The sequence below is a fragment of the Tiliqua scincoides genome, chromosome 4 (genome assembly GCF_035046505.1).
Source record: "Tiliqua scincoides isolate rTilSci1 chromosome 4, rTilSci1.hap2, whole genome shotgun sequence".
Lineage (NCBI taxonomy): Eukaryota > Metazoa > Chordata > Lepidosauria > Squamata > Scincidae > Tiliqua > Tiliqua scincoides.
Genome location: NC_089824.1, coordinates 121,561,998 through 121,588,655, shown reverse-complemented (window position 1 = coordinate 121,588,655; position 26,658 = coordinate 121,561,998).

The following is a 26,658-nucleotide window of genomic DNA, read 5'->3' as shown; positions in this document are numbered from 1 at the left end:
ACAAGCCTAAACCTTACCAGGAAGTGATCTGTCCATGACAACGGAGTGATCTTGATCTCCTCTGCATCCAGATCACTACCCCTGTGCCCAGCTGTAAACACCAGGTCCAGCACGTGTCCTGCAGAATGTGTTGGGGCCAAGATCTTCTGGGACAGGCCCAGGGTTGTCATGGCAGCCATGAAATCCTGAGCTGCACCTGCTGCAGAGGCCTTGGCATGAACATCGAAGTCCCCCAGCACTAGTAGGTGGGGGGACTCCAAGGCCACCCCCGAGATCACCCCAGTCAGCTCAGACAGGGAGACTGTTGGGCAGCAGGGTGGGCGGTACACAACAGAATCCCAGTCCTGTCCGGCCCTCTCAACACAGCATGCAGGCACTCGAAGCCAGCAAACTGCTGGGTTTGAATCTCTTTCGATGCAGCCAATTTGAAACGGAGACTGGTTTGAAACGGGTTTATTAGTAATTTATTTCACAGAACCCTGGGAACTGTAGTTTTGCAAAATTGGGGACATTTCCCTGTCATCCTTAATCTTCCTTTAGCCTTGCCAATTAAGTGCCCAATCCTATCCAGTTTTCCAGTGCTGGTGCAGCTGTGCCAGTGGGGCATGCACTGCATCTTGTGATGGGGCAGCAGTCACAGAGGCCTTAAAGTATGGGAACATTTCTCCCCTTAGCTTGGAGCTGCATTACGGCTACACTGGTGCTGGAAAATTGGATCGGATTGGGCCCTAAGATGAAAGTGCAGAATGTGCACCTGTCGCCACCGCTCCCCCAGAAGCAACACCCTTGTAGAAATTACCATGTTCCACAGTAGAAGAAATAGCACCCTCCCCCCCCCAGCCAGTACAAGTAGAAATCTCTCCCCACCTTCCTTGGAGCTGCTCTCAACCAGCCCTTCTCACCATGTGCTCTGGACGGGGGCAGGGTGACCAAACTTCCAAGGAGCCCTCCAGGACCCTGTTTTACTCACTCGACACACCTGCACTCTCTCCCTCACTCCCCATCCCTCTCAGAAGCACCAAGCCCTCTTCCCTCCTGTGCAAGAAAAAACGTTGCAAAAAGGGCTTCAAATCACCCCTTTTTCAAATCATCACTTTTTGACTAGACAAAAAGAGGACAGGTTTGGAAAAAATGCTAGGAGGGGCAAACTGCTGTCTCAGGGGGGGCAAGGCTGGAGTGATTCAAGTACTGACTAGTTTGGAAAAACATAAGAACATAAGAGGAGCCCCACTAGATCAGGCCAAAGCTTCCTGTATCTCACAGTGGCCCACCAAATGCCTCAGGGAGCACGCAAGATGACAAGACACAACCTGCGTCCTGGTGCCCTCCCCTGCATCTGGCAATCAGAGGCAGCCTGCCTCTAAAACCAGGAGCTTGCACATACCTACCATAACTTGCAACTCGTGATGGACTTTTCCTCTAGAAATTTGTCCAATACCCTCTTAAAGGCATCCAGGCAAGATGCCACCACTACTTCTTGTGGGAAGGAGTTCCACAGACTAATTACACGCTGGGTAAAGAAATATTTTCTGTTGTCTGTCCTAACTCCCCCAACTCTCATTTTAGTGGATGTTACCTGACGACACCACTTAATAATGACACGGATGACCGGAGGAGGTTAAAACCATTTACTGCAGCGCTGAGGACCAACACCTTGCAAAGCAACTCTGGGTGTGGCCCTGAACAATGACATTAGCTGGCTTATATACACTCTGGGCGGGGTTACATAAACGTGGTCACGCCCCTGTTACTATGCAGATACAGGATAGTCAGGTTGGCTACTTTCTGTTACTATGCAGATACAGGATAGTTGCTACTTTCCCTTGTCACACCCATGTCCATATTTGGCAAAGTTTCAAACACCACTGCTGAACCACACATTGCTTTATGTGTGTGTGTCAGAAGGAGGGGCTGTGGGCTTGGAAAATTTGAATTTCCCTTCTTTGCGTCCTGGCATTATTCCCTCCTTAAGTTACAATTTTCCATATGCCTATATTTTGGTTCATCACCTTCATCCATTACAGTATGGGCAGCAGTCTCTTTTTCTTCATTGCAGCATTAATAGAACTTTGAAAGGGGTGAATACATAAAACAGCATACGTTTATGGTAGTACAAACATAATTGTCAGGGCTTGGAACTGCCAGTTTACCCAGCCCTCCTTTTCTCAGTTTGTACATTCAAACAACACTTCAGTTCAAATTGGGTGCACAATTCATAGGTACTAAAGATTGAAGACAGGAACATTGTTCAAGAGTCTTTAGCCACCAAGAGTCGCTAAGAGTCCGAAAGTCTTTAGGACTACATGTTAGCCCACAGAGATATTGAGCACATTTCAGCAAACACTTTTTAGTGCTTAAGTTGGCATTGCTTACAAGTCTCTTCTTCAGCATTCTAAAGCACAAGTCCAGTCACAAAGAGTTGATGGCACAGATTGCACTTATCACGCAACATTTACTTCAGACAGGCAATTGAGAGATATCAGCTGGCACAATTATTTCTCAGAATGCGATCAGGTTTCTCCTACCCTGGTACTTCTTGGGAGCGCAGGTCTGGAACGAGGGCTTTGGACATCAACAACCCCGTGGAGCAAAGCCATGCAAGGGAAGCGTAATCACGCAATTACGTTTGCCAAAGTCGATGTTCATCATATAGCCTTTCTGTAGAACATTCTTGCTGGAAGCACCTGATTTTACTGGCACAGGTGCTGTGGTTTCTTCTTTGAGCCACACTTATACACTAAGGCACATCTTTTGATTTCAGCATCTTTACAAAGTGGTTGTGCGACAGGGCTTTTTCCCTGCATGTATTATTTAGCAATTTGTTTTCCTCTTGTTGAGTACTCTTTTCTCTCATTACTTTGGACTCATCTTATTTTTCCTTTTGCCACAAGCTTATCTCTTGCAACTTGTATGCATTTTTAGCATTTATCCTGTAGTGGAGACACAAAAACTGGACAACTGCAGAAACATAACATTGTTATTTGTATGCTTGTAATACAGATTAATAACAATGTCTTATCTTGTTATACCTTTTAATTGGCAATTTTACACCTTCAAATACAAACAGCACAGTTGCAACCTTAAAAATCAGAGACACTTTAAATACTTGCCACTTGGAACTAGTCAACTTTTGCTTGGGTGCTCAGGTCCTTTTTACGTATATTTTCCTTTTCTTCTCATCTTATTTTGTTTCATCAGACTTGGCAACTGACAAGAAACTTTTAGTGAGCAATCCAGGTGATGGAGGCTGACCTGTTCAAAACAAAATCTGACTTGACAGACACAGGGCAGGCAATTAAACATGTTACAATATTGAAATGGATGCAACTTGCTGATTTCACTTTACATTTTTACAGACACTAATTTACAACAACAATAATACACACTTTTAAAAGTACAGGGCCATTCCTAGACTCAAGCTAACCTCCTCGGGGTCACAAATGTCTTGCGGAATTCTGGGATCCATAATGGATCTTCCCTCCCCTAAGCTCAACCAAGCTTTCCCATCATCCTTAACTGCTCTAAAATCCTATCTAAGATGCTATGGTTGAAACAAGTTTTATTGTCTCTTACGTGTGTCATTTGCCAAACTTTGATCTCTTCTCTGATGATAATAGCAAACCAAACTTTGTTTCTTACACATCACCGTAGGAGCCTTTTAGATGAATGCCATTGGCATTAGATGAATTCACTGGTAGGATCTGGTGCTCTCAGTCAGTTTTTCTCTGTTCAATCTTTCTTTGGTTAAACTATGTGGTTCTTAACTCCAGTTTCTTTCTTTCTTTCTTTCTTTCTTTCTTTCTTTCTTTCTTTCTTTCTTTCTTTCTTTCTTTCTTTCTTTCTTTCTTTCTTTCTTTCTTTCTTTCTTTCTTTCTTTCTTTCTTTCTTTCTTTCTTTCTTTCTTTCTTTCTTTCTTTCTTTCTTTCTTTCTTTCTTTCTTTCTTTCTTTCTTTCTTTCTTTCTTTCTTTCTTTCTTTCTTTCTTTCTTTCTTTCTTTCTTTCTTTCTTTCTTTCTTTCTTTCTTTCTTTCTTTTGCACTGCCCAACCTCGAGGGATGGGCGTTTCTTAGAACTCTGTACATGGCTTGCTGGAAGGAATAGCATTTAAAGCATACTGTGCCGGTTTTAATTTTTCTGTTAGGTATAAGGGACTTTTCACAGGAAACCAAACAACTTGCACAGTACAAATTCTGCTTAGAAGAGAACTTAAACAAACGATTATTTTACAGACCTTAAATACATACTGCAGTGAACTTGGAATATAGGCTTACAATAATCACAGCACAACATGGACTTTTTGGGCTTTATCTTTTGTAGTTAGTGTTTCATTCTTGGTCAGGGACATATTGCAGAACAGTGTTGTATTGTGTTTTTGCTCTTCTTCTATGGTTCTAAGTAGCTTAAATTTTAGATAGCACAATAGTTTTTACAGATAGGTACATTTTAACTTTAAGAAACATAGACCTTTATATATAAACTTATATAAAAGAGAAAATCTAGACTCACCTCTTTAACACTACAACGCAACCACAGTATTGTTTTCTTTTCTTTTTTCCCTTCAGTTATTACTTACAAGTCACAAGTCAAAACACCATTTGTCCTTTGCATTCACTTTTTGGAAATGACCTGACATTCAAACTTCACGAAGGCAGCTTACTGTTCTGGACTCATATACAGATACTTAAATTGATTTTTTCTTATAGAAAACATTCTGCAAACTGTTATTGTTTATAGAACACTTAAAATGACCATTTGTTAACACACTTTAATTTTTAACTTTCTGCACACGTTTTCTGACCTTTAAAAGCAAGGATTTAACACATCTTGTATGTAGTGTGTCCTTTTAGCAGCATAGTTTTAAAACCTTACAGTAGAATGCAAAATTTAAATCTTCATTAATAGGAGGATGAACACAGGATGCACTTGAAACAGCCTGAGCAAACATAAAACACATCTTAATCCCAGGACGCTTGAGACCCCCACTGGACTCTTAGGTTTTAGAAAAAAGGGATAAAACTTAGATTTTCTTTTAACTAGGAGCACCAAATAGTTTATCAATACTTATGAATCATTTCTCAGACATTAACTGAAGTCTTCCTCTGGATTTAGTTTACTTACTGTTCTTTATATATATATATATATTAAAGATTTCTGTATTTGTATTCTGTATTTGTACAGAATTCTGTATTTGTATTTCTGTATTTGTATCTGTATTATGTATTCTGTATATATATATTAAAGATTTCTATATTAAAGATATATTAAATATATATATATATATATTTAAAGATTTTATATTAAAGGAGTTCTGGCAACTCCTGCGACGCCGCTGGAACCAACCGTATTGGCTTCTGCCTTTCCATTGGACCATTCCAGCGACGTGGAGAGGGGGGATTTGCTGCATGGATAACAGCCTATCCTCCATACCTTCTTTACCCAGGCTTCGCGCACTGGAGAGGACACTCCAACTTCGCCATACGGCGTCGGCACAACACGGGAAGCAGCAGTTTACCGGTTATAAGTCTTTGCTCGATTGGCGTAGAGCATGACGCCAGGGGCTGCTTCCGACGGTGGGAGAGATCATTGCATCTCATTGGGCAGCTACCGCCCGCCTTAAGCTGGGCAGTCCCCAGCCAGTAAGGTGTTGCCTCGCCACGGTCCGTTAACCTCATGGGGTGCGTGGGGTTTAGGGTGAAAACCGACAAGCGGATCGACAACTCTGCACCATGCAACAGAAAACAGAAAACTACTGCCCTAAAGCTGGGCACCTGGAACGTTAGGACAATGACACCTGGCTTCTCTGATGACCTGCAAGAAATAGACGACGCACGCAAAACAGCTGTCATCGACATGGAGCTGAGCAGACTGCAGATGGACATCGTCGCCCTTGAAGAGACTAGACTGCCAGATTTCGGATCTGTCAAGGAGAGAAATTTCTCATTTTTCTGGCAGGGAAAACCACCAAACGAAACCAGGGAACATGGCGTTGGCTTTGCGGTCAGAAATACCCTGCTGAAATCCATCATCCCACCTACTGTGGGAAGTGAAAGAATTTTGTCCCTGCAGCTCCAGTCATCAGCAGGACCTATCACTCTCATCAGTGCTTATGCACCGACTCTGTCGTCTCCAGCAGAAGCCAAAGACAAATTCTATGATGACCTGGCCACCACTGTCAAGAAAATCCCTGTAAAAGAGCCATTGTTCATCCTCGGCGATTTCAATGCTAGAGTTGGTGCTGATAACAGTTCATGGCCCACTTGCTTAGGTCAGTTTGGCACTGGGAGGATGAACGAAAATGGCCAACGCCTGCTAGAGTTTTGCTGTCATCACGGTCTCTGTGTCAGCAACACGTTTTTCAACACAAAGCCCCAACATAGAGTCTCTTGGAGACATCCAAGATCAAAGCACTGGCACCAGCTCAACCTGATCCTCACCAGACGCTCCAGCCTTCCCAGCATCAAGATCACACGCAGTTATCATGGTGCTGCCTGCGACACTGACCACTCCCTGGTGTGCAGCAGAGTGAAACTGCAAAAAAAGCGACTGTATCACACGAAAAAGGAAGGAAGACCTCGCATTGATACCAGCAAGACCCGGGATCAGAGAAAAGTGGAGGAATTTGCACAAGTGCTTGAGGAATCTCTTCCAGGCCCGGCCGACGCAAACGCATCCAACAGATGGGAACATTTCAAGAATACCGTTTACAACACCGCCTTGTCCATATTCGGCAAAAAGACCAACAAGGCGGCAGACTGGTTTGAAGCCCACTCTGAGGAGTTGACACCAGTCATTGAGGAAAAGAGGAGAGCTCAAGCAGCATACAAGGCCTGTCCCAGTGAGCGCAACCTGCAGGTCCTCCGAACTGCTCGCAGCAAAGTCCAACAGACTGCCAGGAGATGTGCTAACGACTACTGGCTCCAGCTCTGTTCCGAGATACAGATAGCAGCTGACACGGGCAACATCAAGGGGATGTATGATGGTATCAAGCAGGCCCTAGGTCCAACACAGAAGAAAATTGCCCCTCTGAAGTCTGCCACAGGCGAGGTCATCCAGGATCGGGCGCAGCAGATGGAACGCTGGGTGCAGCACTACTCTGAGCTATATTCCAGAGAAAATGTAGTCACCGAAGAAGCACTGAACAACATTGAGTGCCTGCCTGTGCTGGAAGAGCTTGACAGTGAACCAACCCTAGAAGAACTTCACGTGGCCCTGGACTCCCTTGCCTTTGGCAAGGCACCTGGAAAAGACAGCATCCCTGCTGAAGTCCTAAAATGCTGCAAAGAGATCATCGTCACTGAGCTGCATGAAATCCTCTGTCTCTGCTGGAGAGAAGGTGGAGTACCTCAAGACATGAGGGATGCAAACATCATCACGCTGTACAAGAACAAAGGTGACAGGGGCGACTGCAACAACTACCGCGGCATCTCTCTCCTTAGCGTTGTAGGAAAGCTGTTTGCCCGAGTTGTACTAAAGAGGCTCCAGGTACTTGCAGAGAGCGTCTATCCAGAATCGCAGTGTGGATTCCGAGCCAACAGGTCCACCACTGATATGGTATTCTCCCTTAGACAACTGCAGGAGAAATGCAGGGAACAACGACAGCCACTCTTTATAGCCTTCATAGATCTCATGAAGGCTTTCGACCTGGTCAGCAGAGACGGTCTCTTCAAGATTCTCCCCAAGATTGGATGTCCACCCAGGCTCCTCAGCATCATCAGATCTTTCCACAAGGACATGAAGGGCACTGTTGTCTTCGATGGCTCCACATCAGACCCTTTTGACATCCGAAGTGGAGTGAAGCAGGGCTGTGTTCTTGCACCAACCTTGTTTGGGATTTTCTTCGCTGTCCTGCTGAAGCAGGCCTTTGGAACTGCAACAGAAGGCATCTATCTCCGGACCAGATCAGACGGAAAGCTCTTCAACCTCTCCAGACTGAGAGCAAAATCCAAAGTCCAGCTGAAATGTCTGCGTGACTTCCTCTTTGCCGACGATGCAGCTGTCACTACCCACTCTGCCAAAGATCTCCAGCAGCTCATGGATCGTTTTAGCAAGGCCTGCCAAGATTTTGGACTGACAATCAGCCTGAAGAAAACACAGGTCATGGTTCAGGATGTGGACTCACCTCCCTGCATTACAATCTCTGAGCATGAACTGGAGGTTGTCCATGACTTTGTGTACCTTGGCTCAACGATCTCCGACACTCATTCTCTCGAAACCGAGCTAAACAAGCGCATCGGTAAAGCAGCTACCACGTTTTCCAGACTCACAAAGAGAGTCTGGTCCAACAAGAAGCTGACGGAACATACCAAGATCCAGGTCTACAGAGCTTGCGTCCTGAGTACACTTCTGTACTGCAGCGAGTCATGGACTCTTCGCTCACAACAGGAGAGGAAACTGAGCGCTTTCCACATGCGCTGCCTCCGACGCATCCTCGGCATCACCTGGCAGGACAAAGTTCCAAACAACACAGTCCTGGAACGTGCTGGAATCCCTAGCATGTATTCACTGCTGAAACAGAGACGCCTGCGTTGGCTTGGTCATGTCGTGAGAATGGATGATGGCCGGATCCCAAAGGATCTCCTCTATGGAGAACTCGTGCAAGGAAAGCGCCCTACAGGTAGACCACAGCTGCGATACAAGAACATCTGCAAGAGGGATCTGAAGGCCTTAGGGATGGACCTCAACAAGTGGGAAACCCTGGCCTCTGAGCGGCCCGCTTGGAGGCAGGCTGTGCAGCATGGCATTTCCCAGTTTGAAGAGACACTTTGCCAACAGTCTGAGGCTAAGAGGCAAAGAAGGAAGGCCCATAGCCAGGGAGACAGACCAGGGACAGACTGCACTTGCTCCCAGTGTGGAAGGGATTGTCACTCCCGGATTGGCCTTTTCAGCCACACTAGACGCTGTGCCAGAACCACCTTTCAGAGCGCGATACCATAGTCTTTCGAGACTGAAGGTTGCCAATACAATATTAAAGATTTGGCTTTGCTTTCTGAAGCTTGCACTTACTTTCACAACACAAGCTAATTTTAGCTGATGTGGACTTCAAAGTCAGAACTTGTTTTTCTTCTGTTACCTACAATCTCTAAAGAGATGGGCATTTCTAATACGAAAAACCTTAAACACATCTTGACCGCAATAAAACAAGTTATATTTCATTTTGTTCATAATATACTTAAAACCAGTTAACTAATCATAGAATACATACTTGTTACTGAGGCTCTGAAACACATTGGACACTTTAGACACATAATTAGTGCTTCTACTGGTACCATTTACATTTTGAACTGGTACTAATGTTTTGTCTAAAGCATCTTTTGGATCTATTTTCAGTTTGGACCTTATTTTAACTTTCTTGGTACACCTATAGGTCTACAAATACCTCTGCTTATGGTTGGTGATTCTTGACGTTAGCCTGTTGTCTAGAATCTACTCTTGCTAACAGTTTCTCTAGCTCTGCTTCGTTGTCTGCACTCAATTATCTGTTTAGCCTGTCCTTGGTCCTGTTGTCTTTACTCATTCTTGAAACAAGGCTCCTAGCAAACGCTAGCAACTTTAAAGACTTGCTTCCTTTCTTTTTCCTCTTTGACTCTTTCGGGTTTCCTAGCAAGCGCTAGCCACTCAGCCTTTGAGAATTAAAAACCCTGCTTCTCAGGCTTCCTAGCAAGCACCAGCCTCTCAACCTTAGAGAATTTAAAAACCCTACTTTTCTTTCTACTCCAGAATGCCCTCTGTCTCTAGAGAGTCTGAACTGCCAGCATCATGGACATGCGTGAGAGGAGTATACAGTGCCAACATAATAGCAGTAGTTTGCTGCTCCACCATTGAACTTATCATTCGCCTGAGGCAATTACAACTTATTAAAATACAACACATAACTACACACAGCAATAATATTCCTCCCAGAACCCATATGATGAGCATCTTTACCCATGCTGTCCCAGGTAACCAATCTGTTAACCATGACCAAAGAGATTCTTTCATCTGTATTCCATCCAGGACCTGTACTGCTTGCTTTACTCTGGTTTGCTCTATTTCAATTAAACCGGACTTATTTTGGCACCACACAGTTATCCATATTTTGTGCAATAAGCTGCCAGGTATAATGGTGCTGTTTGTTGGACTCTCATAAACAATGCCGTTACCTGAGTAGCATAACCATATATTGTGCTCAGATCTAGTAGTGTTCTCTGAGCTTGTACATATAGTGTGGCCTAGCAAAGAAGCATTAATGGGGTCTTGAAGATATTGGGTTTGTGTGCGAAATATATAATCAGGGTCTGTATGATTGATTATGAGTAGCATTGCACACAAGGATGTGTTAACATACCCCATCCGCTGACGACCTGTTAATGCCTGGACACATGTTGAAAACCTGGTCCCTGGAATTAAGGTAACAGAAACTCCAGCAGAGGCACTATATGCATTTCTTCTCCATGGTCGGCTGGAATCTGGATAGTCTCGTACAAACTGAAACAGAGATTTTGTAGGAGCCTCCCCTTTCCAAGAAGCAATTGAAGCATTAGTGGCCCAAACAACTTCATCTTGACCTGCAGGGGCAAACTTGTTATACAACCACAATCTGTCCAGTTCCCTATTTTAGCCAGACCATGCATTATATGCATGATTGGATACTCTCTTGCTGAGATGACAGCTACACATAAACACATACAGATAATAATCAAATTACTCATCTTCGAGGGGAGCATTGCCTGTGTGTAGTCTCCAGGTATCACAGATGCTTACCCTCCTTTGCTTCGTCCTAGCGCTGGCCACCCGTTGTCTCCGGGTCAGGTTGATGCTTAGGACTCTGGTTCTGCCACAAGTGTCAGCTTGGTTCCTTCACACCGAGTCACTTTCCACTGCTTGGGTGCTTGGGTCTGCTTAATTCTCGTGAAGTGGATCCACGCTTTAACTCCTAAGCATTTAACTGCAGTGGGTGTGGTTAACAAAACCTGATAAGGCCCTCCCCATACAGGTTTTAATGGCTCATTTTTCCACTTTTTTACTAATACCCAATCACCTGGTTCAATTTCATGCAATGAATCTAGAATGTTTAATGGGATTTCTTGCCTTAAATATTTCCTAATACCCTCTATTTCCAATGCCCAATTTTGTATATTCCTGGGACTGTTCACATTCGGCTGAATTTGCAAGGCCCGAACCTCTTCTTTTGGGGCCATCTTTTCTAGCTGCCTTTGCAAAACCCATACCTCTTCTTTCAGGGCTTTCCCTTCTAGCCGCCTTCGCAAGGCCCGTACCTCTTCTTTCGAGGCCTTTTTTCTAGCTGCCTTTGCAAAACCCGTACCTCTTCTTTCGGGGCCTTCTTTTCTGATCCTCCCTTTACAACTGCCATTACTTTGGTGGTTCTTTGCTTCTTACACTGGCGAAGCCACTTAGGATTCTCCTCACAATTTAACTGCCACTGATCAATATATATATATTGGTCGGGGTGAGGGACTTCTGTTACTGTTTGTTCCTGGGCAGCAGGACAAACTACCTTAGGCATTTGGACCTGCTCGCTTGAGCAGTCATGACTACTTGGTGAGGGACAAAATGGCGCTGGTGAAGGACAAAATGGCCCCCGGCCACCACTTTTCCGGCCTTTTTCTTCTTCCTCGTCGTGGGCTTGTGGTAATTGCGCCGTAGGTACTGCGGGGTATAACCTGGGGACGTACGGCGGAGGCATCTTAGGCTCATCTTCAGGGGGCATTTGTAGCTGAATTTTACTACTCTCCTGACTTTCCACTTTACAATTTTTCTCCAATTTCTTCCGCAATGCCTTCACTTCTTTGGCTTTTAGAGAGGGTTTCACCATTATTTTTTTCTCCCTTTTTCATGTTCCCTTTTAAGGCCACCATGACCTTCACACTTTCCTGCTTCTTGCACCGTTGGAGCCAATTAGGTCTTTCCTCACAATTGGTTTGCCACTGGTCTATGTATGGGTATTGGTCAGGGTACGGAACACTTGTAACCAATTGATGTACCTTTCTCACTTCTCTTAAATCCAGGGACCCTTCCCTTGGCCATGTAGGACTCTGTGCAGGCCAATCAACCTGGCAAAGGGACTTGAGTTTCCCTACTGCAAGTACATCTCCATAGTCCCTACCAAAGCCTGCCTCAAAATTCCTACCCGTACACTCCAAAGGGGTACACTCCTTAGATCCTCCCCCTCCCATGACAGACATCAGTCAAAAACACAAGGAAGGGGAAACAGACTAGTTGGTAAGGGGTCCAACTAGTTCACACAAAGGGTTCCTCACTCACCTTCCACTCTCTTTTACACACTTTCATACACCTCCCCCTAGGAATCCACAAGGTAACGGGTTGTAGCCTTAACCCCCTTGGGACCCTTCTGCAAATGGCAAGTTCGCAGATCCTACCGCCTCAAGGCCCTATTTATACTTTACCCTTCCTCATGGGTATCCTCATGGGTATACATTACCCTTCCTCATGGTCCGGACCGATACCTCGTAGGCATCCACAAGGTAACGGGTTGTGGCCTCAACCCCTTTGGGACCCTTCTGCAAATGGCCAGTTCGCAGATCCTACCGCCTCGAGGCCCTATTTTGCCACCTTGTCCGTAGTCCAGTCGGAGACGCAGGACACAGGATCACCACAGGCAGTGGTGCTAAACCTCTCCACAAAATGGTGGATGGCAAAGTTTCAAACACCACTGCTGAACCACACATTGCTTTATGTGTGTGTGTCAGAAGCAGGGGCTGTGGGCTTGGAAAATTTGAATTTCCCTTCTTTGCGTTCTGGCATTACCCTGGTTCTGCTGTTATGTGAGGGAGAAAAGAGCATCTCTCTATCAACCTCCTGCATCATTTTGTATGTCTCAATCATGGCTCCCCTCAGGTGCCTCTTTTCTAGACTGAAGAGCCCCAAACACTGTAGCCTTTCCTCGTAAGGGATGTGCCCCAGCCCAGTAATCATTTTGGTTGCTCTCTTGTGTACTTTTTCCATTTCCACTATATCCTTTTTGAGATGTGGCGACCAGAACTGGATACCAAACTTTTGTCTGTCCTAACTCCCCCACACTCAATTTTAGTGTCCACCCCCTGGTTCCCTTGTTATGTGAGAGGGAAAAGAGTGTCTCTCTATCCACTCTACCCATCCCCTCCATAATTTTGTATGTCCCCCCTCAGGGGCCTCTTTTCTAGGCTGAAGAGCCCCAAATGCTGTCGCCTTTCCTCATAAGGAAGTTGCCCAGTAGCCAGCCCAGTAATCATTTTGGTCATTCTCTTCTGCACCTTTTCCATTTCCACGATAACCTTTTTGAGATGTGGCACCCAGAACTGGACGCAATGATCCAGCTGTGGCCTTGCCATCGATGTGTACATTTCGCACCATGATCCCTGTTTTCCCGTCAATGGGGGATGCGGGGCGGATGGGGTGCCAGGGAACTGCTCACATGCAAAGCCTGAGCTCCTGAAGAGGAAAAGGAGGGAAGCCATTACTGCTGGGCGACCCTGCCATGAACATTGTAACATTCAGAGCTGGGCTCGGCCAGTTTGGGCTGGTTTGTGCTAGTTCCTCAGTAATGGCTTCCCTTTGATGTACTGTGTAGATGTGGAGGGTGTTGATTGGTTTATTGGATTTTGGTGCTGACTGGGTTATTGGATTTTGGAGGCATGTCATTGGGTGGACTAACCCAGTGTCAGAGGAAGGATCACAATAACTTATTCACATCGACAACCCCACCTGGGAAGATATCAATTGGCACTGGAGAGTGGGAACGAACTGGAATCCCTAGCATGTATGCACTTCTGAAACAGAGACGCCTGCATTGGCTTGGTCATGTTGTGAGAATGGATGATGGCTGGATCCCAAAGGATCTCCTCTATGGAGAACTCGTGCAAGGAAAGCGCCCTACAGGTAGACCACAGCTGCGATACAAGGACATCTGCAAGAGGGATCTGAAGGCCTTGGGATTGGACCTCAACAGGTGGGAAACCCTGGCCTCTGAGCGGCCCACTTGGAGGCAGGCTGTGCAGCATGGCCTTTCCCAGTTTGAAGAGACACTTGGCCAACAGACTGAGGCTAAGAGGCAAAGAAGGAAGGCCCATAGCCAGGGAGACAGACCAGGGACAGACTGCACTTGCTCCCAGTGTGGAAGGGATTGTCACTCCCGAATCGGCCTTTTCAGCCACACTAGACGCTCTTCCAGAACCACCATTCAGAGCGCGATGCCATAGTCTTTCGAGACTGAAGGTTGCCAACTACAAAATGTGATTCATGCCCAACACTCTTTCCTCCAGCAAGTGCTTCCATTGCTCCATTACTATTGCAAATTCTGCAGGCAATATGGTTGCTTAGGTGCAGCAGTAAATTGTCAAATGTCGGAGTTCACCAATACATTCTCCAGAGCCATGTCCCATTAAGACTATAACAGAAAAAAATCTACTTTAAGTTTCTTCATTGGATTGTATTCTTCTCCTGCCATTTGTTTCTACATTGAAACTTCTTCTACTTCATTTAAAGGCCAACCTCATTACATCTCCAACGCTTGGAGTGGGTTGCAGTGGGATTTTTAAAAGCAAATGTAAGGAAATAGAAAAAGATGATTTTAAAATATTCTAATTAAAAATAGAAGATATAGTATAGTGCAATTCTATACCTGTTCTATTCAACAGTAGGTTCCATTGAGTTTTGTGGGGTTTCCTCCTAGGTAAATGATGATAATGTTGCAGCCTTGAGATGTTAGTTTATGTACATTTTTTCAGAAGTAAGTCCCGCTGTTTTCAATAGGACATAGTCCCAGATGTACAAGGCGTCTGGAGAAAATGTATGCACGCTTTATACTGTTAAATTTATTGTGCTGAAATTCACACATATCTGTTAATGCCTGTGACATGTAATCGTGTGTTGAAGCTGCTTACCCTGCACGCTTGGCAGAGGCGGGAAAAGCCTGAGTCGCTCTTGCTCGGGCCACTTTGGGGGTGGGGGCAGACTGCCTGCTGCTGCTTGCCTTCAGTTTAGCCTGCGGGGTGATACCCACCTGCCCTCCTTTGTACAGGCTGAGATGAGCTGGTTGCCCTTCATGGGAGCCAGGCAGGAGCCTGATTGGCCAGGGCAGACAGTTTTTTTTGCTTACCCCAGACTAGTGTGGTTTGGTGTGATTAGTTTCATTCATTCATTCATTCATTCATTCATCATCTTTTGGCCACTTTAGGCAGGTGTTGTGGGGGCCAGGTAGGCAACAGTTGAAGCTTGGCATCCAACCTGAGATCAGGAAGGTCAGTGGGTGAGCCAGGACCACTCACGTGTTGCTTGCCTGGTTTGGTGAGGCTGGTTGGCAGGTGCTCTGACTGGATGCAAAGAAAAGGGAAACTTTGCTGGATGGAAAGACAACTGCAAAGCTTGCTGGTTTGTGGGAAGCAACACAGTCTGGCTGCCTTGACCCTTGGGGGAGCTGAGCTCTTTGGATGGTACTTAGCAGCTACAGTATCTGATTTTTAATAGTCTCAGGACTTGAGGCAAGTAGTTATCTAATCTTTCCATCACCCTTTGATGACCCACCCAAAATCAGGTTGCGACCCACCCATGGGTCCCAAGCCAACACATAGTTTGGGAACCACTGCTTTAGAGGATTCAAGGCATGTCATGCAGTGACCTCAGCCCCTTTATCTCCTATATAGAGATTTGTGCCTGTGGTTTGGAAGCACTAGCTTGTTGTAAGGTCATCTCATGAGTGCATAGCATTGGCAAGATTTGGACCATGACTTACTGCTTCACAGCTCCCTCTTGTCACTTCCAAGCTCCAGTTAGGAAGGCTACACCTTCCTCTCGTACACAGCCTTACAATTTTGGAATCATTTACTTCATAGTTTTCTGCTTGGCTACGCAGTCTGGTCATTGTCAAAGTTTGATACTGTCTCCTGAGAACAAGAGCAATCCCTTACCTATTAAGTGGATGGCTGTGATATTGATGGTGAGTCAACTGTGCCTCCTCAAGAGGAAGCACTCCAAGAAGCACCAGCCTGCAGAGGTGACCCAAGCCTCCGCGTCTGCTCCTCTCTCGGACTTGCGTCTGGGCTGATGCAAGAAGAAAAGGTAGGTGGGGAGGAGGCGGGAGGGAGGCATTCCTGGATGTGGGGAGGGCAGGTGGTGGGCAGCCTCGGGGGCAGGCGGGTGGAGAGTGGGAGGCGAGGCTGGGATCCGGCAGTCATACTGGATCCCCCCCCCCGTTCCCGGGGAGAATGTTACGTGAAAATCCCCATTTTTCCTTTTAGTTGTGATTTTATATCTGGTTATGTTACTTTGGACTAAAATATGCAGGCTTCAACTTCTCACACAGGCCAAATTTCTGAAACTCTGGTCAAGCCACAAACCTACGCAACCTCCACCTCTCTGTGGGTACTGTATTCATTGTATTGTTTCAACCCAATCACTGTTTATGCAAAAGGGTCTCCTAATCCAATCACTGATTATGCAAACACATTAAACCTCAACACACAGGTCACAATCAGGTCAAGCCACAAGCTCATGGTTACAACAGCCACCTCTCTAGGAAGAAGTCTGGCATAGTAAATAATTGCTGAAGTGTCTCCTATTCATTGTATTGTTTTAACTCAATCACTGCTTAAGTACTCTATGCAAATTTGAACTGCCTTCCTGGGTTGCTGTATTTACTGCATATTGTGAGTTCCTCCCCCACCTAGGAAGCCAGCCATTAGCTGATAATCCTTTCACATCCTGACTCCAAACTCCCCGCAGGGGTGACAGAAAGGAAGCTACCCCCAGCTCAGCGCCCAGCTCTGCAATGTTGCAAAAAAAACCTTTTTAAGAGAGGGCTGCCACATGCTCACTCTCTCTGGCTCCCCCCCTCCAAGAACCAACACGTTCTGTGTTGTGAGGGTTCTCCTCCTAGGACTCTCCCCCATCCAACTGATCTACAAGAAAGGTAACTATCTGTGTCTGGAACCTTTTCCCTTCTTCCCCCTTTTTTTCTCCCCTTCTCTCCCCATCTTTAGTCAGCAACTGGGTTTGGCAGATCAGGGACCCCTAAAATCCTTCCCTACAACCGATCCTTTTGCTAATTTCCTCAGATGCACCAAATACTTTTCACATGCAACCACCATAAAGCTAGGTACACTAGATTCAAGTGGTAGGATCAAGACTTATCATTTTTCCATGTGCATTATGTTTACCTGTGTACTTTTGTAATAAAAAAATATAATCTTTTATTAAGAGTTATCTTTCTCCCAGTCTCCTCTTTAAGCTAAAAAGGAATTTCTCTGCATTACGCTGTCTTGTTATCCAGCCTGCGATCCTGAGGTTCCAATAAGGGCACTGTAGTAATTCCCCTAAAACAAAACAGCCCTTTTGGTAACAAGAACGGAGCGGCTTCAAGAAGTGGCGCGAGTCCGAGGAGACCCATAGGGGCCAGCAGCCCTTACCCAGAGGTAAGGGGAAAAGTTTCCCTTTGCCTCTGGCTGAGTTGCTTATGGCCACTATCCTGCACTGGATACAGTGCAAGCCTCCTGGCTTGCCTGTCCTGCATAGGATAGGATTGCGCCCTTTGTTTCCCTGTATCACCTCCTGCTTGTATTTGCATCCTCCCTCATTAAGTGGCATCTCCATATTCCTCCTGTTGTAAAACATCTGCATTTTATCTGTAACTCACATCACAATGTCACCTCCTGCTTGTACCTGTTTTTGCTATGATGAAATCCTGATCCCATGTAACCCCCCTGGGATGAGCATTTGCATTTTAGCTGTTCCCAGCATCAAGGGTACTCTAGACTCATTTTTCATTTTCTTTTTGCTTTCTTGCTTTATTACAGTATTTGTATGCTTCCTTTCTCATAGATTCAAGGCGGTTCACATCGGCAGGCTGGCATAAACCCCATTTTTTAAATGTGGTTTTTACAGATATGGTTCTATTTGTATAGAACATTCTCCAGATGTTTCCATTCACAGTGTGGTTATCTTTCCTTATGGTTAATAGGATGATCCCCAAAGATGCATGTAACAGTAACATATGATATGACCCAATCATTCCTGCCCCCTGCTGGTGCAGCTGTGCTAAAAAGGATTCCACTGTATCCAGCGGAGAGGTGGGGGAGAACAGTGGCATAGGTAAGGAGGTGCAAAGGGTAGCAGTTGCACCAGGCATCAAGCTTTGGGGAGCAACAAGCTGAACTTACACTAGTGACCAAAATTGTGAAAATCTTGCTGTGTTTGAATAATACCATCATGTTCTATATCATTGGAAAGGTAATTTATTGCTGAATGCAATGAATCCAACTGCATTGGAATATCTGTATTCTATCAAACATTATGGCCAATTAACCAGAAAATGAAAACACAACTGCCTTATGAAACAAAAAGTGGATTTGCTTAACTCAAAACAGACCTATGAGACTGATTGTTCTGAGAGCCATGACATGTTATTATACCCCACCTGTTCTCCCCAGTTTTTTTTGGCCTTCTCCCCTCACTTGGTCGTCCTTGCAACTATTTCAGTAAGCTGATTAACCCTATCAAGAGGAGTGCATTCATGCTCGCGAGATTTAATACCTTCCCCTCAGCTGTTCATATATTACTCTGTTGCCCGGCCCACCAATCTCTTCGAGATACACACTTGAAACCCTGGCTGTCTTCTCCTCTTTCTGGCACTTCTACTGATCCCTTATTTGTCCTCCTGAGTGACAACTCTGTGGCCATTACCAGTGCAGTAGCAGAATTTCTATCCACAGTTTCCAAGCTTAAACCCCCACCCTGATCCTATACCCCCCTGTTTCCCCCCCCCCTTTTTCCCTTACCAGTCACTTGTTGGGACTTTCTCTCTCAGCAAAATAGCCACTGTGCTGGCTATTGTTATTGCTCTTTATTGTTTTAATGCCAATAAAGGTTTATGGAGATACAGATACATGTTATTATGTTATTGACGTGTTGCAATGTCATGTTGTCATGAAACCAACAAGGTGTTAATATGAGTCAGCTCACATTTCCACGTGAGCTGTAATACTGTGAAATGGAAATGTGCGTGATTTCCATGTATCCTAATACTGTTACACTTGCTAACTGGATAAAAGGCCATTTTTCAAGTGATGCTCTGGTTATATTTAGCAGGGGGAGAATAACCATTCTTCTTTACCCCAGCACAGTGCTTGTGCTTTTTAGGGGCACACTTTTTATTTATTTACTTAGTTAAATTTGATTTTCTCTGCGGTGGGGGGGGGGACGGCTACATATCTTCTTTGACCCCAGGTAGCAGTTAGATGCCTTAGCTCTGCCACTGGCTGGGGGGAGGCAGCAGAGCAAGTGGGTGGCAAGTGCTGGGGGGAGGAGGTGGGTTCCTCTCAAGTTTCACTTTTGAAAAAGCCCAGGCGTGACATCACTTCTGGAGCAACGTTTTGAGCTTGGCACTGGGCTACAAGATTGTTAGCTATGCCACTGGGGGAGAAGGTTGGGAGGCTTCCAGAGGAAAAGAGGATTTGTCCCCTTAGCCCTCCATAAGCCTCCCACCTCTCCTCGCACCTGCACCAGCTCTTTAGCTGTTTACTCAGAGGAGGAGGAGATTCTCTTTCTGCTGAATCGTATTCTGGGTTCTGCTGCTTGGCCCACTCTCCCCATACACTCGGGGCACGTTTTTACTCACTAGTCCTTTCCCAAAGAACTCATGCAATAAAATTAGATGCTTTAAGACCATTTGGAACGGCCTTTCTAAGCTCAGCAATTCAGGGGTATTACAAGGTTCTGTCTTCCAAGAAGCCGCCTTATACTGAGTCCGATCACTGGCCCACCGAGGCCAGTGCCATCTGCGCCATCTGGCAGCAGCTCTTTGGGGTTTCAGGCAAGTGTCCTTCCCAGCCCTTCCTGAAGATGTTAGGGATTGAACCCGAAACCTTCTGCCCGCAAAGCATGAGCTTGGGCGTTTTGACTGAGCTACTGCCCCACCTCTGTTTGGTGAAAATCCATTCTGTCTCCGTCCTCTGGCTGCAGATTAGTGGAAGGCTGGTGCAGAGCTGCAAAAGGCATGCCTCTCCCGTGCACTGCGGGACCTCCAGTGCAAATGGCCAGAGGCTTCACACGTGTGTCAACGACCCACCAAGGCGACATCAGGCTACATCGGAACAGGTAAGGTGGCAGTGGTGGTGGTTGAGTCAGGGATGGAGCAGGATGAATAGCAGGCCAGGTAGCGGGCGGGATGGGGTGGAAGGCAGTGGGCCACAGTGGTAGCAGCTGGGATCCTGTCCCCCTCTCCTGGCTCTCACACACCACCTCAGGATCCTTAGACTTAGGCCAGGTAAATTAGTGGCCTGCATCTTGGCAGACAGGTGGCCTACAGGAAGGACATAAGAAAGATTTGGACTTTACTTGCCTGGGCTGTCTAGTCCCCCTTTCTCCACAGAGCAGCACATGCACCATTGGTGCCACTGCCTCATGTCAGCTGGTGGCTGAGAGGATTGGGGCATTTGAGTTAAGGCCATTTTCAGAATTTACAGGCAAAGCAAGTTCAAGATCCTGAAAGGCTGAAGAGTGGCTTTGTGGGTTTCACTTTGGTTTGGCCTGCACAAGATTGCGCTGAGGTGCAGAAAAGAAGAGGCTAATGGTCAGAAGTCAGATTTTGGAATTTAAAAACATGTATCTTCCTCAGATTTGACATACTGCTGCCCCCAGCTCCAGTGTTCCCCCACCTGAAGAAGAGGATTGAAGCTGAAAGATCAAGGAAATGTTTGGGAGTACGGAGGCAAACAAGCGCAGCGTGTGAGACGGCAGAGAATGTTCTGACGCCCTACAAACCATGTAAGTTAAGCTGCAAACTCTAACATTAAATTTATTTTTTAAAGCACGAGTGAATTTTGAAAGCATCTGAGCCCTTCTCTTGAACTGAAGATGTTCTGATCCTTGGTATTTCTGATGTACTTCTGATGGCAGAGCTCTGAGCAGCATGTGCTCCAGCACAGTGCGCACTGCACCAGTGCTTGCTGTCACAAAAGTGCTATAAAGAACTTTGTGATGGTACAGCACTTGCAGGCGCAAACGCTCGCAGTGGCCTGCATGCACTGGCGCAAGGAGCAGCACACACCATGGAAGGTCCGTTCTGCGCTCACCCCATGGAAGGGAACATGGCAGGGGGAGGGTGGGGAAGGGGAAGTAACAGGGCATGGAGCAGGCAGTGGGCAGCGATGGGGGAGGGGTGGGAATTTGGGCCCAGGTAGAGGATGTGATCAGCAACAGGCATGTACAACATATCCTATCCCCTTTCCTGGGCCCAAACCAACGACATGGGGCAAGGTGGACTTGCGCCAGCTGTGTAGCTTGTGCAGGTCTGAGTAGCCCCATTGTGGCTGCTGGGGCCTACCCGGGGCAAATGTCCCCTTCCACCACCGAGACCTCCAGCATGCAAAATTCCTGCACAGGATGTCACTGATGCATTGTTGTGTGGGGATTTGCACTGAACTGGCTTGCCCAATGAGCTTCAACTGTGACTGTGATGCAACAACACATTGTTGGCCAGAGCTCAGGTCCCATTCGTGCTCTTGGTCTCATTGGCATAGAAAAGTTGGTTCTTGCAGGTCCTGACTATCAGTTTGAAGTGCTTCTGTTGTGCTGTTTTGAGAGTTACAGATTTCTGCCTGTTTCTCCATCTGTAAGTTAGTGTTGAGTTAGGTGTTTGTTATGTTTTTTTGATGCCTTCATTATGCAGGTTGGATATTTGATAATATTGGATATTTGTGACTTATTTACTCTTTACTCTTTACTTTATTTACTGTTACCCTTTTCTAACCCTCACCACTTTCCTTTGGGGTGGAAGGTGGTCAGGCTTATATGAGAACTAAACTTGTTGTCCACTTCAAATAAAGTTTTATTTATTTCTAATGTTCTAATGTTCTTATGTCCCTTTGCTCAATGATTTAACAACAGCCTTACTGACCTTTGTAATGCAGGACAGAGGTGGCAGGAAGCAGGCAATCAATCAATCAATCAATCAATCAATCAATCAATCAATCAATCAATCAATCAATCAATCAATCTCCAGATGCTTAGAAAGGCTTCACTCCTAGGCAGCAACCCCTCCCTTCACCCGGAGCACAGCTTGGGGAAAGAATGTAAAGAAGAGGTGGTAATCACTTCCACTTTGCAGTCTTTCACATGCTCAGGGGGAAGGGAGGAGTCACTTGCCTTAGCTTGAAGCTGACTGAAGGGAATGATTAATTGTCTGCTGGCTGTCCTCTTCCTCATTAACGAGGCTATTGTTAAATGACTTTTTTCCTTTAATAATTTAAAGGGCTCTTCTCATCGCATTGAGATAAAGCTATGGGTGAAAAATCCATGGATAATTAGGTTATACCTGTACTGCAATGAATACACGAAGTAGGGGTTTTCGTCTATAGGAGATGAGGACTGTCCTAAACCCCAGCCTGTAGAGCAGCACGAAACCTTCTTTTGTGGTGTTTAGAAACAAAACATGCCAGCCATGCAAAGAGGGACATGGAGCTGATGGAGAGTGCTTTCTCTTCTGATGCCTTCCTGAAAAAGGAATGCTGAATGCAGTTCCAGATTGAAGACTGCATTTCTTCCGTTGAACCTGATTTCAGAAAAATGGTGTGCCTCAAAACAAGCTCGGGGATCACACTGAACACTTGTTGTGTCTAAAATATGGGTTGCAATAAAATTACTGCACTGCTTTTTCATCCCATTATTGGGCCATTTATTGACAGTTATATACATTTGAAAAACAGCAAGTATATTAATTACAAAAATGCTGCTGATCTGAGGGGTATAATTTGTGGGGAAAGCTGCTAAGGGGTGCACAAGTGAGAAAAGGCTGGGCACCACTGCTCGAAGCCCACTTAGGGCTGGGCGAATAGTGATAGGGCACAGTCCTTCCAGCAGTCCTGCCCTCCTCCTTCCAGAGCTCCACTGTTCCCACCTCCCTCCCGCCTCACTCCCTCCCCCAGCATGCCTCCTCCCTCCACCTCCACCCACCCTGGCACGCCTCCTCTCTACCTCCCCCCATGCCGCCACCTACCTCTCCGCTGCCTGGCGGTCCACGTGACCGCCGAGTGGCGGAGATCCGGTTCTGCACCGGCACTAGGGCCTGCAAATGTTCCTTATGGCACATTTTCAACAGAGTGCGCTGGTCGTGCGCTAGCGCGCACTCTTTAAGATTGGGCCCTTAGTTAGTTGCCTGTTTCCCACAAGGGCCGTACAGGATAGAGGCACAGCATCCTGCAAACACTTAAAAAGAATTCAGTAAAGGACATTTCAGGCTCACACTGGGATGCTTGCAAGGTAGTCGCACCAGTGGCCCTGTGAGGAGGACAGCTTTATCAGGATTTTTGGTTTCTTGCTTTTGTTCTACAAACTTTGTGTATTTGTGCTGCAAACTTCCCTGGCCCCAAGGAGGTGGGGAGGGTGTCTGGAATAAATGCTGTATTTATCCTTGAAGAGTGTCATCAGACAGGGCCGTTCTGCAGGGCCCAGAATGATCTTGGCCTAGAACAATCCAGCCCCTGAGCTCTTTCTGGATCTCTTTGTTAGGTTCCAAAAATGGCATTTTTCAAGTGGCTGAAACAGCTGGTCTGTGGCTGCTGCTGCTGCTGCTGCTTGCCCCGGAGACGAAGGGGACGAAGGGCGAAAGGCCCCACTTCACATGGTGAGTTCATTTGTCTTGTCCAGAGCTGGCCCACCGAAGAGCTGGCTTGAAGCAGTTGCTGCAAGTGGCAGGCTCAGGGAGGTGGTGAACTGCTGGGATGCAACCTGCCCCCCAGCTGCATGCCCCATTTCTGTACCTGCAAATCCAGAGAGCACAGAAGGACATTTCTGTGCATCGGAAATCTGTGTGGTTGTTTTTCCCCAGTTTTACTCACATTCACCCACGTGGTTTGTTTTTGTCTGACAGATTCAAGTCAAGACCTGCCACAGGAGCAAAACCAGCAGCCGGAAAGGAGGTAAGCAAGACTCTAGAGCAGTGGTTCCCATCCGCAGGAGCCTGTGGCCTGCTGAGGCCAAAAATGGAATCGGCCCGGACCACATGCAACTAGGGCCTCCCAGAGAAATTTGATCTGGGACAAAACCGGGCAAAACAGGACAGCGGGAGGGTGGCAACAGCAGGAAGAGACTTTGGAGCCCAGGTCTACCAGGCTTCTGAACGTGGAGCCCAAATCTACCTGCCCACAGTCGCTTCGCTAGGGGTGTGTGTGTGTGGGGGGGTATGGGCCGCACCGGGTACTGCGCAAGGGGGGTGACGCGCACTGGGGGGGGTGACTCGCTAAAATCACGGTTTTAGCAGCAACCCTGTCATGCCATATACCGTTGGATGCGAAATTTCCAGTGCAATGCAAGGCAAGAAACCAGAGTGAAATAGCTCCTTTCCTTCAAGTTATGGTCAAAAACCCGGAAAGAAATAAATGCATGGAGTCCTATGGAAAGTGAAACTGAGCCATATCGCGCATTTACTCCTGGGTAGGCGTCCTTGCCTTAGTCCATCAGAAAGGGCACGCTGAGTGGACTCCAACGACACCAGAATGGTCCTGATCCAATGAATGCAGCCCCCCAAAAGCACCCAAGGAGCAGGTCCCTCCCTCCCAGCTGCAAATGTATTGAGCCCTATGGAAAGCAAACTCAGTCACATAGTCACATTTGTTTGTGAGTAGGCAGATGTGCCTTGGTTTGTGATCAGGCCAGGCAAAGAGGAATGTGAGGACACCAGAATGGTCCCGATCCGATGGAACTGGAGCTCAACAAATGCTCCAGAAGGCAGCCTCCCCCCCCCCGCCCACTAAAAAGGACCAAAAAAGAGGCTTGAACTGGTAAGGGGAATGTTTTCTATTTTGCAGCTGTAAAGCCAGGTGGGTCTTTATATGGATATGCTTGAAATAGAAGAACTTGAAACTGGGCACTTGGGAGGGCTGAAAATCTCACTGATTCTTTTTGTGGGGTGTTATTGCAGGCAGGCTACAGAGAAAATTCATGTGGTAGAACAGGACTGGCTCCCCCTTATTTAATTATTTCTTTTATTTTAATTATTGATGATTATTTATTTTAATTTGCTAGATGGTGTCACTTCTGGCCATGACATCATTTCCAATGGGTCCTGGACAGATTGTCATTCTAAAAAGTGGGTCCCTGTGCTAAAAGTTTGAGAACTGCTGCAATAAGGTGTTAGTAAGCTGACATGGGTGTGTGTGTGTGTGTGACTCTACCGATGTTAAGAATCACTAAAATCAGAGTCTGGAGGAATAATACCATCATGTTATATAGCAATCAATGCGTAATTTCATGCAGAATGCAATGAAACAAATCACATTGAAATATCGGTGTTCTATCAAAAGGTACAGCCAAAAAACCAGTGGGGGCGGGGCGATGGTACATCACCACACCCACCACCTGGAGTGTTTCCCCGCCCACTGCATGGGGTGAAGCGCAGGCCTCCCGCACCGGGAACGCGAATCCTAGTGACGCTGCTGCCTGCCCGCATGTGTCAGGAGCGAGATGCAGTAATCCAGAAAACCAAACATCACCCGAAGTCTCTCTCAAATACTTTAAATATAGGAAATCATTGCAGAAAATGAGCCTCATCATATTTAGGATCTCACTGGAATGGAGAGTGTCCTGTGCACACCAAAACGTCCTTCTGCAGCAGCTGCAGTCCCACAGCTGTGTCCCTCAGCACCTCTCCACTCCTTCATGGAGGGGAATCCACAAGCCCAAGAGCTACTGTAGCGGGCCAGCTTCCTGCCAGATTTGACACTGTGTTGTCACATATGCACTCCTTGGCCCAGTGAGTACATAATGGCTTGCGGCAGCCGCCACCCCTACGCACCCAGCATGCCACGCGGGAAGTGAGTCTGGGTGAGAGGCGAAAGTATAAAGATCCCAGGAAAATTCTGGCCCCCCCCCTTGGCTCCTGGGCTTAGGTACAAATTACCCCCTGTCCCCCTTCTCATGGGCTCACATGCAACCCCCACTCCTTCACACAATAAGTGCCATTCAGTTGGTAAGAATTGGAGAAGATTTGTTCGAGGTGGATTTCCTATTTCTAAAGAAAATGAAAGGATGAAAGGTTTCTGGGCACGTGTTCTGCCCCCTTCCCCCAATCGAGCGAGTGCCTGGAAAAGTTCTGAGGGTGAATTGGTCCGTTTGTCTTCCAGATCAGAATGGACTGATCTCCAGGCAGAGTACTTCGAGTTCCGCAAGGTCTTGGGGAAAGGGACCTTCGGCAAGGTAAATGACCGGAGGGATAACTTTGAACAGCTGTCTTTGGAAGGCAGGTGCGTCAGTATCAGGGACTAAGGTCCTGTCTTCTCTTGCAGGTCTTCCTGGCAGAACACAAACCCTCCTCGGTGCTGTACGCAGTGAAGTCTTTCCAAAAGGCAGAGATCCGCGAACAGATGTAAGAGGCAAAAGAGTCTTGGAGGGTGATGCGTATGGAATGAAAAGGAGAAAGGAGATCAGGATCAGATTTCCCTGCTGATGGTAGATGTTCCCTCTTCCTTATTTTGCAGGCTGCAAACTGAGAGGCGGATTCTGGAGTGCAGCACCCAGAACAAACACCCCTGCCTCATGTGGCTGTTTGGGTGTTTTGAGACCAACACTCAAATTGGAATGGCGCTGGAATATGCACCAGGAGGGGATCTGCAGACCTTTGCGGAAAAGAGGAATTTCAGCAAGGAGGAGTTCAAGTAAGTGTCTTCTGACCCAC